Consider the following 12,141-nt stretch of genomic DNA (forward strand, 5'->3'; position numbering starts at 1 on the left):
GCTCCTAAAAGCTATAGAATCATGCTTTCCAGGGGTAAAACCTAGCCTAAATCCATAGTATAATTTGAAAATATTTATTTTGAAAGGATAGGGGTTAAAGTTCAAAACATATATTAATTTTAAAACTAAAAATTTTTGAAAATAGGCTTTTAAAGCAGAAATTTGAATCTTAAAGATAAATAAACTATAAATTAACCTATTCTACTATACACATCCCTATTATCTTCTAAGGGCACTGAACTCAAGTTCAGGGTTTGACTTAGACTGAACATAGTCAATTACAATATCAACCCTAGCTACATGATCACTTACAAATTTGTATTTAACTTCTATGTGTTTAGTTCTTGAATGGTGTATTTGATTTTTTTTGTTAAATTAATTGAACTTATGTTATCAATTGAGATTTTTATATTTTTGTATTCTAGTTAATAGTCTTTCAAAGTGTGCATCATCCATAAGAGTTATGATACACATTCCCCCATAGCTATATACTCTACTTCAGTAGTGGATAAAGGAACACAGTGTTGATTTCTATTAGACAAGCTTACTAGACACTGACCTAGAAGTTGATAGCTTCCACTTATATTTTTTCTATCTAATTTATACCCAGCATAGTCTGAGTCAAAGTACCTAACTAAGTCAAATGTGCTAGTCTTAGTGTACCAAAGAGGTATACTTAGTGTTCCCTTAAAGTATCTAAATATTCTTTTTTACATTTATTAAGTGTGATATTTTTGTACATGATTAGTAGTTAGCACACACACCAACTGTAAATATAATATCAGGTTGATTTGTAGTTAAGTATAGTAGACTTTCTATTGCACTTCTATAATATTTTAAGTCTACTGGTTTGCCTTCGAAATCATAGTTGATTTTTTACATTGGTTGTCATTAGGGTATTAATGTTTTTAGAATTTTCTATTCAAAATTTTAATTATCTTTTTAGCATATTTTGTTTGGTAGACATAAATGTCATTTTTAGTTTATTTTATTTGTAAACCTAAGAAAAAAAATTAAGTTCTCCTACCAGGCTCATTTGAAAATTTATTTTTTTAATTTAATGAATTATTTTAAAAAATTTAATATTGGTTGAGCTAAAAATTATATCGTCTACATAGATTTGAGTTATAAAGATATCTTTTTCTAGGACTTTAACAAATAGGGTTGAGTCTATTTTGCCTAGATTAAACCCTTTTGATATTTGGTATGTTGATTGTAAGGTCCGATAATTAAATAATAAGAGTTATTGGATTTATTAGGAATTTTTAGAAATATTTTTGGATTTAAACGGAGGTCGGATGACCCGTTTTAAGGGGATGAATTTATTGGGTTCGGAGAAAACCTGTTTGGAATACCCCTTAAGTGGGAGTTGATTAAGTCTATTTACATAAGGTTTAATTGGAAAACCTAGGTCATATTTGCTCTCTGATTCTTTTCTTCTTCCCTGATCTTGCCGACTCCCCTCCTCCTCATCTCCTCTGCGAGTTTTCTCTTCTGATCTCGCTTGATCGCTGGTTACCATTACTTTAATGCCAACTGACCTTGTCCTAGGACACCATGGCCAGACGCTGCTAGGCCGTGACCATTGCGAATCATCGGCCGAGCCTCCCTTCACTATCGATCAAGTTCGTCTGACGGTCATCGTCCTTCTCGAGTCGCCGCTCTTCTACACATTTGCGACTGCGAGCAACTGCTGTTGCTACCACATGGAGGTCGCCACATCCTTTCTTCTCTAGATCTCGGCAACGACAAACCTTATTCCCGATCTCCACCATGGCCAAATACGGCTAGACGTAGCTAGATCTTGACCATGGGTGGCTATGGTCTCTGCCGACAGTTAGATCAAGCATCACCTGAATCTCAATTCAATGGACTCATCGATCGCCGTGAGCCATCGCCAGAAGAGCTAGGTATTGTTAGATTAGGTACAACCTAAAGCTAATCATATTTATTTGTGATTTATCTACACTTAGTTGTTAATTTTGCATTTGTTTGGCATGTGTGTAGTTGTTGGATCATCCCTTGTAGCTCCATCCCTAGTTCTGGCAGCAGCTTCACAATAGCATTCTGGATTTTTCCTCGAGCTTTGAGTGCTTTCCTTTTCATCACAGCAACCTCTGGTTTCTTCACCGAGCGACTGTAGTTCGGGATTGAGGTAAGATGTGTATAGGATTAGATTGATACTAAACTAAATCCATTATTTTGTTTTGCTAGATTGGATCGATTCTAGATATGATATTAGAAGTGTTAATCATGAACAAAGGATTGATTTATTTTTGGAATTGAGGTTGTTAATCTAGGTAGCTTGGTTAATAAGTGATTGGTTGTTTTAAGACATGGATTAAATGGTAGTGTTAAATGGTGATTAATTCATAAGGAATTGGAATTCGAATGAAAGATGTCGATTTGGGTGAGTTTCGGAGATATGCATGTATAAACCTAATCTAATTAGGTTGTGGAATGGTTAAGATTAATTGAAGATATTAAACCTAATCTAATGATGATGATGAATTAACTAGGGTTAAATCAGCTTAACTCTAGTTTGGGTAGTTAATCAATGATCGTATTCGATTATGGTTATCCTAAATAGGGTTGAAGATTTGATTTAGCTATTTACTTCATATGTAATTAGCTAAATTTGTACGTCATGGAATTGCAGGATTTTGATTCGAGGCGAGCATCACGACATGGGGTTGTTTAGCACGATCTACAGATAAATGAGGGTATTTCTTGCTTTATCCCTTTAGTACATTGATCTTAGTGCATGAGCTATATTTTTGGATAGTTCCTGTATTTATCTTCACTCGACTCGTATTTACCTCGTGCTTGATATTTATCCACTCAATCTTTGAGTAACTCATTTCTATATCTATACAGTCTCTCGTTGCTATCTATGATATTCAGTAGATACCGGATACCAGATACCAGATACAAGATAGTAGATATTGGATATATGGATATTGGATACCATGTTTACTTGCTTTGAATGCTGTATGCTTACATACCTTATTGAGCATGCTGACTTCATGTAGCATACATGTTTTCTATTTATATATATATGATGACTGCTACATTTTACGCATCATGTCATTACATGCATGCCGACGACCATGTCTCCCTTGTGGTTGAGAGGGTCGTTGGCCAGGGTCGCACACTCAACCACTGTGTTAGTATTAGCCCTAGTACCAATTATGAGATGATTGTAAATGACTCATTTTGTATCATATATCATTACTAATAAAAGACAAAGTTGATTATTATATTACTTCAATTTAGTGCCAATTGAATAAGTATAATAATGTCCTTGGGTAGTAGGTTCTTATCTACAATATATTAATTGGTTGAATTGATAGTGAGATATTGTAGAGAACACTACTCTTAACTGTTCCTAGTCGAGCATTAATATACAAGAACAATATTAATGCGTTGAGACTAGCATGTAGGTCAGCGGATGACTTGATCTCACAAGTCATGGATATGATATATCAGGTTGACACATGAGTGTATATTAGAGAATATATACTGAATGACCCGCCATGAGAATGTTTCATAGATCATTGTATGAGTGTCATAAACATTCTCATGTGACTATTGGTATGAATAGTCCTTAGACCTGAAGTCACTACGGTTCCCTACATAAGGAGTTATATACTTTGGTATCGTCAAATGTCACCCGTAACAGGGTGTACTATAAAGTTGATCACTAGGTATGCAATGAATTATGCGAAGGGATGTGAGTGATGTAGATGTGATCTATCCCTTCCATATGACGGAAGCGATATCTGTGGGCCCCTTGATTAGTAGGACACAAGAAAGCATGACCATGCGTAAATGAGTCAATATGAGATATTGAGCTTATTTGATTAAGTGTGTCTACTTGGAGATCAAGAAACACAAATATTGATAAGAGGATGACACAATTTATGTCTCATTGATCAATCTATATATCAAGGATAGAGGGACTGAGTCATACAAGATGATAGACAAGGACAGGTTAGGTCGGATCTCGACTTTCTCGTCACTTGGGTAGTAATGATGCCTTGCTAGATACCACTCATTGTTTATGTATCGAAAATGTTGATTTGGGTACATTACCAACGTTACGAGAACCTATAGGGTCACACACTAAGAACAAGTTGATATGGAGATGGGTTCATGTGATGAATCAATGGATTAAGTGTAATCCGAATTGAACTCATTGAGCTAGACTCAAATAGATCCAATTGTTGGATTGAGTTCAATTGCATGAGAATCAATGGGTTAGACTCATTGGGTGAACTTGAGTTCACAAAGGAAGTTGAATGGTCAAAATTGAACCATTGGATTGAATGGTTGATTTTGAGCCATTGGATTAGAAGATGAAAGGGTGGAGACCTTTGGTATACCATGAGATGGTTATAAATATCATTTTGTATGATATTTTTCATGAGTTTTCATGTGTTGAGACCCTTGGCATTCTTCTTCTTCCTTCTTTCCCCTCTTGGCCGAAATCACCATTGTGGTTGCTAGCACAACCTTGTGATTTCTTATCCATCTTGCTTTGTTTGTGAGACAAGCAAAGACAAGGCTTATTCGTGTGGATACCATAGAGGCGCGAACGTGTGATCGTACTGAGATCCGAGCTGTCGAAAGATCGTGTGCACACATCAAAGGTATAATCCTATTATGTAACTTAGTATAGATTATTTTCAGAAAATATTTCTTCCCTTCGCATGGATCCGCTGGATAAGAGGATCTAGTAATTTTTCCACTGCGTTTCCGCGTCTTTGGCGCGCTAGATCCTAACACACTCATGGGTAATGGTAGATGGAGCGTGCCGTTTGTCCTGTCATGCTCCCACTTGTTTACTCATGGGTAGTGATAGCTGGAGTTGCGAGTAGTAGAGACCCCCGTCGCAGACATAGCTAGTTAGCTACTATGAAAATGTCCCTTCAACCACTCGAGAGTAGTGATAGCTGGAGTGGTGTGCAGTCTGTCACTGACCCGTCCTCTCGACCATACAGGGGTCATGGTGTAGAGGGGTGGGCGGGAGTGACCATCCGTGCATACGCTGTTATTATTATACCTACTGATAATGTTGCTTACTTATGTTATTGTTGCTAGTTTATGTTGCTAATGCATACTTATGCTGATATGTTTACATAGGTTGAGATTTATACCTGTGGTATGTGTTTAGACACTGGCTTACTTATTGTTAACGTATATATACCTCACATGATACCTATGTAGCTATGAGATGTACTGTGGCAGGTCTTTGCTACACCTAACCTTCTATTACTAGCCTAGGATATGGTTTCAGGTATGAACACTTTATGATATCACCGTAGTATCTGCTATTTTTCTTACGAGACCGTATACTTTTGTATCTCTAGTTCTTTACTATACTCATGCACTATCTATCTATTACCTACTGAGTCTTAGTACTCACCATCCTATAAACTAGTTTATTTCGCCAGGTGACAGGTAAAGGATTTATGGAGTCGCTTGGAGGTCCTGTTCGCCAGTCCCACGTCACATTCGAGGATGATCTTCTAGTTTTAATTACTTATGTTTTTTTGTTTTGGATTTGTGATCTTGGGATTGTAATAGTTTGATGTGGGCTTGAAGTTTTGTCTTGTGGTATCTTGTATTTGGTTTGGTGATGTTGTGTCAAGTCGAGTCGGCTCGCAGTTAGTTGTTTGGTTTGTTTTATGTTCGTTATTTTGTGATTTCCACTGTGTTTATGTTACATCCGTGTGAGCTATCTATTAAACTATGTGGTTATGTTTTCATCCAGCCGTGTGGGCTGTTGTATATTGCTGATGAGTATGCTTGTGGATGTATATATATATGCCTCAGATTGTCACCGGTACAGGGGAGATGCTACCTAAATTTTATCGGTAGGGACTTCTTTTGGGCATTACAATTTATTGGTATCAGAGCCACAGGTTTACGATGCCTGTTTTCTCGTGTTTTAGATTTTCGTGATTTGGTTTCTCGATGTGACCTTTCAAATTTTGGGACCAGATAGTGATAGGACATCTCCAAGCTATAGGAGGTATGTTTGTATACTGTTATCATACACTTTTGTTGGTATTTTTCTAGTTGTTTGTAGTATGAGTGACATGTGTTGAGTCAGTCACTGTTTAGATTCATCATACACTTGTAGAACCACTGTATACATCAAACCCTATTAGAGATCAGGGATTACAGTCTCATGGGATTTCTTTTACCTTACCATTAGTACTATTAGTTTTTACTATTACTAGTTGGGTAGTGAATTGTATCTGCTAAATATCATGTTGGCTCGGTTAGTAGAGTATCGATTTGCTCATGTTGGTTCGGTTAGTAGAGGATCGATTTATCTTTATTGGTGTGGTTAGTAGAGGATTGATTCATTTTTGTTGTAGTTAGTAGAGTACTGATTTACTCTTATTAGTTCGAGCAGTAGGAGACTGACTTACTCTATTTCATGAAGATTATAATCTTTGGGTTATTTGTATTTGGTTAGATAACATGGAAGACACATTAGAGTACATGACTTGTATAGATGTAGAATGGATTGAATTAGCCGCATACCATTGTTGGCTTGACTAGTCTGTAGAGGATCGATGTATCCTATTCCATGGGGATCTTGACTATGGGCTGTATATACCCGGTAGGATAACCTAGAAGGTATATTCAGATAAATGACCCCCACTGATGTAGAAAAGTGTAGAGCTAGCTACTTATCACTTACGTGATACATCCGTTATATAGGTGTATGAATTGGTAAGTACATTCAAATATATGACTTGTATTGGTGCGGAAAAGACGATGGTACTATCCTTTACGTGGTCAGGTACTGCATGAAGGAAAATGCAGATGATAACTTATGGGAGCTGAGTATCTCTTGTTGATGGTTCTGAGATACTCTAGAGAGATAATATTTCTCTACCTCCTTCAGTATAGTTTGTTAGGAATTATTGAACTGGAAAGAAAAAAGAATCATGGTATAATGAATTATAAGGCGATGGTTAGTTGACTCACCTAATGTTGTTCCATGGGAGATCCTGACCCATGGACTGATCGGATATGGTTAAATATCCTTGATGATACCTAGAGTTAAATGACTCTCAATGATGCGAAGGAGGTGGTGTTAGCTGATTAACACCTATGAAATTCCACCGTTATCGAGTGGAAGTTTCAGATGATGATCTTCGAGTAGTAGAGCGATGATCAACAGTTATGTCAGTTGGCTATTTGTTGATAGAGCTCGTCTACTCTTGTGTGCATTTCTCGTCACTAGAAGTTACTAAACCTCAAGTGGAGCAATCGTAGTCGGATGCATTACAAAACAATGGTTAGTTGACTCAACTAGCATTGATTCCATAAGTAGCTCAAGACCTTAACCACGTGATCAGTTACTAACAGGTCTTGTAGTCTATATCTTAGGATAGAGATTTGACCTTTTATCAGCATTTGTCGAGGGGCATATATAGGATGATTATGAGAATTGTGGAGATACTCTCTTAATAGGTAGACTCTCAATCAGGAGGTTGTGTGACCCTTTGGCTTTGGATTGACATTCCTTATTTATGGATATTTGATTATCAGAAAGGATGAGATGATGAGATGATGTGATTTGGCAGACTTTTTGGATACATTTAGTTTGTTGGCAATGAGTGTTGAAGGTTAGATGCTTTCCTCTTTCTTTATCATTGTTTAGGAAACTTTCTGGTATGATTAATTGATGTTGAGAATGATTTTTGATTGATGGATATTGGGAAATCAGGTGTGGTGATAGGTTGTCTTTTGATGATTTATTAATGGATATATGACTTGATAATCTATTATTTGATATTTGATGTTGATAGAGACATGAGGAGTAGCACATGTGTGATATTTATAGATTTGGTGATTTATAGTTGGTGATTAGATTACATACTTTTTGTAGGGGATCTTACGTTCGAGTGAGCCTGTTGTACGTACATTATGAATCCTTGGTATTGCCATTTAGGCTTACTAGTGCCCTAGATATTTTAATGGACTCGATGAAACTGGTATTCCTAGGGAATTTGGATCAGTTGTTGTTGTCTTTATTGATGATGTTGTGATATATATCCTGTTCGAGGTGGATCACGAACAATATTTTCACATACTTCTGGAGATGCTTCAATGAGAACATCTTTATGCGAAGTTTAGTAAATGCGCGTGTTGAGCTATCTTCTGTGGGAATTTTATGGATACGTTATCTCTAGCATAGGTATATCAGTAGATCCTCAGAAGATAGAGGTTGTACTAGTTGGAAGTAGTCGTAGTCTATACAGGAGACTCGCAGCTTCTTTGGTCTAGTTGGATATTACTTGAGATTAGTTGAGGGTTTCTCCAGCATTGTTATATCGTTGACTTGACTGTCTAGGAAAGGTGTGGAATTTTCCTGGACATATGCCTTTGAGACTAGTTTCAGGTGTTGAAATGAAGACTAATAACTATACTTGTCCTAGTTTTACCTTCTAATGTAGATGGATTTGTACTCTACACAGAAGTATCGTACTAGGGGTTAAGTGCAGTTTTGCAGCAGCACGGTTGAGTAGTCCATATTCTTCTCGACAACTAAAAGATCATGAGAAAAATTATCCAATTCATGATTTGGAGTTAGTAGCTACCATTTTCATGCTGAAAATGTGGTAACATCATTTATACGGGATTTGTTATTGCTATAGGAGATTATGTGTATTCCTGAGTTACATCTATTCCAGTAGGAGTTACTGTAGGAAGCACATAGATTTAAAATTCTGATACATCTGGGTGGTACCCAAATGTATAGAGACTTGGAGCGTTCTATTCGTGGAACGACATGAAGAAAGACATCACGGATTTTATAGCTTGATGTCTAGTATGTCAGCAAGCGAAGGCTGAACATTGGACGCTAGTAGGATTATTTCAGTAGATTCAGATACTGGATTGTAAATGTGAGTATGTTAACTTTGTTGTGAGATTACTTAGGACATGGAGATGTTATATGATGCGATTTGAGTGATCGTTGATTAGTTGATTAATTTGTTCCCTTTCTATCGATCCGTGGGATAGATTCTTTGAATCGATTAGCAGGGTTATACTATCATGAGATCACCGGACTTTATGGTATATCTCTGAGTATTGCATCAGGTTGAGATCCGTGATTCACTTCACATATCTAGCAGAGTTTGTAGTAGCTCGTGAGTATGGAGCTTTGTTGCAGTAGAGGTTTTCATCCTACAGTTCCATGATTTGCCTCACGATTCTGGTAGTGTTTATAGCAGGACATGGGTATGGAGCTTCATTTTGGTACAACTTCTCACCCTCAGTCAGATGGACAGTCGGAGCACATTATATGGACGTTAGAGGTTTGCTGATAGTGTGTGTTATGGATTTTGGAGGCAGTTGATTTACCCATAGTTGGCTAGATAAAAGTGTGGGAGTAGCGGAAGCAGAGTGAGCTCATAACCCACAAAGTCATCCCTTGCGATTGGAGATTTGTTCTGATACTGTGATGGATTAGTATATGAGTGTGCTACTTAGTTGTTATCCTAGTATGAGGAGCCGTGAGTTGAGTAGTAAATTTGGGACCAAATCTTTTATTAGTGGGGAGAATGTAAGATCCGACAATTAAATAACAAGAGTTATTGGAGCAATGACCTTATTGGATTTATTAGGAATTTTTAAAATTTTTTATGGATTTAAACGGAGGTCGGATGACCCGTTTTAAGGGGATTGATCTATTGAGTTAGTAGAAAGCCTGTTTGAAATACCCCTTAAGTGGGAGTTGATTAAGTCTATTTACATATGGTTTAATTGGAAAACCTAGGTCATATTTGCTCCCGATTCTTTTCTTCTTCCCAAATCTCGACGACTCCCCTCCTCCTCATCTCCTCCACGAGTTTTCTCTTCTGGTCTCGCTTAATTTCCGGTTGCCACTACTTCGATGCCACCTTACCATGTGCCAGGACACCACGGCCAGACGCTGCTAGGTCGTGACCATTGCGAATCGTCGGCCGAGCCTCCCTTCACTATCGATCAAGTTCGTCCGACAGTCATCGTCCTTCTCGAGTCGATGCTCTTCTTCACATTTGCGGCCGCGAGCAACTGCTGTTGCTGCCACAGGGAAGTCACCACATCCTTTCTTCTCTTGATCTCACCGACAACAAACCTTATTCCCGATCTCCACCATGGCCAAATACGACTAGACATAGCTAGATCTTGACCATGGGTGGTTGTGGTCTCTGTCGGCAATCAGATCAAGCATCGCCTGAATCTCAATTCAATGGACTCGTCGATCGCCGTGAGCCATCGTCGGAAGAGCTAGGTATTGTTTGATTAGGTACAACCTAAAGTTGATCAGATTTATTTGTGATTGATCTACACTTAGTTGTTAATTTTGCATTGATTTGGCATGTGTGTAGTTGTTGGATCATCCCTTGTAGCTCCATCCCTAGTTCTGGCAACAGCTTCACAATAGCATTTTGGATTTTTCCTCGAGCTTTGAGTGCTTTCCTTTTCATCACAGCAACCTCTGGTTTCTTCACCGAGCGGCTGCAGTTCAGGATTAAGGTAAGATGTGTATAGGATTAGATTGATACTAAACTAAATCAATTGTTTTGTTTTGCTAGATTGGATCGATTCTAGCTCTGATATTGGAAGTGTTAATCGTGAACAAAGGATTGATTCATTTCTTGAATTGAGGTTGTTAATCTGTGTAGCTTGGTTAATAAGTGATTGGTTGTTTTAAGACATGGATTAAATGGTAGTGTTAAATGGAATCATTAACTAATTAAGCTTGCCATGTTTGATTAATTCATAAGGAATTGGAATTCGAATGAAAGATGTCGATTTGGGTGAGTTTCGGAGATATGCATGTATAAACCTAATCTAATTAGGTTATGGAATGGTTAAGATTAATTGAAGATATTAAACCTAATCTAATGATGATGATGGATTAACTAGGGTTAAATCAGCTTAACTCTAGTTTGGGTAGTTAATCAATGATCGTATTCGATTATCGTTATCCTGAATAGGGTTGAGGATTTGATTTAGCTATTTACTTCATATGTAATTAGCTAAATTTATACATCATGGAATTACAAGATTTTGATTCGACATGACGACTTGGTCCACATTCTAGTGTGATTGATTTAGCTCTGCTAGCTTGATATCATCACATGGAAATATGAACTTGTGGTGGACATTAAAGTGTGATTGATTTAGCTCTGCTGGCTTGTCCCACGTCTAGCTGGAGGGAATGACATTTCTTTTTCCCAATAAAAATCTTTATTCGACATGTTTCTCAATAAGTTAAAAGCGTTCGTTATTGGGTCAGTCTGATACAAACATTACACCTTATACGGATTTCATTTTCTTTTCTATTTCTATTCTAATTTTCTCTTATTTTTCTTACAAGGCCTTCAATGAAAACAACGAACCAAACATCTTCTTCCCTCTCTCCTTGCTGCTGCATCTAAAAATGGATAAAATCAAACCTTCCTTTTCTATTCATCATTTTTTTTAATTAATTAATTATTTATTTATTTTTCTTCGGCTTCTTCTGTTCTTCTCTTGTTTTTCTAGCTTAAAAGCGAAAAGGCGTTAGAGCATGAGTTATCCTTTTCAAAAATTTTATTTTAAATTTTAAATAAGGTAATTAAAAACTCTTTGTATCAATTACCCTATTCATTCCCTAAATTTAGATTCGATGAATAGTAATTTTTTAAATTTAGAGAATGAAATCGTTACCCTAAAAATAAAATAATATTTTTTTTAATATCTCTCATTCCACTCAATATTTTCAATCTCTCTCCTTCCACTCATTTAATAAATATAATAATAAAAAATAAAATAGAGAAAAGAAAATAATAAAAAATTAAGGATGATGAAAATTTTAAAATATTAATTTGTTATAGTATGTAGTGAAAAATAATTATCTAAATTTAATAAAATAAATTATTTATCTTAAATTTTATATATAATAATAGATAAACTGTTGGGATGTTCTAACATTTAGTTAGCGGTCTTCTCTATTTCATAATTATTTTTCAGTGTCCTTTATCTTTTCTTTGCTTTTCTGGTTCGCAGTGTTATTTTTTCTCTCTCTTGAAAGTATTCATTACCTCGAATATTGCACTTTCCACCAATTATCTAGCTCTA

Source organism: Zingiber officinale, chromosome 1B (assembly GCF_018446385.1).
Source record: "Zingiber officinale cultivar Zhangliang chromosome 1B, Zo_v1.1, whole genome shotgun sequence".
NCBI classification, from domain to species: domain Eukaryota; kingdom Viridiplantae; phylum Streptophyta; class Magnoliopsida; order Zingiberales; family Zingiberaceae; genus Zingiber; species Zingiber officinale.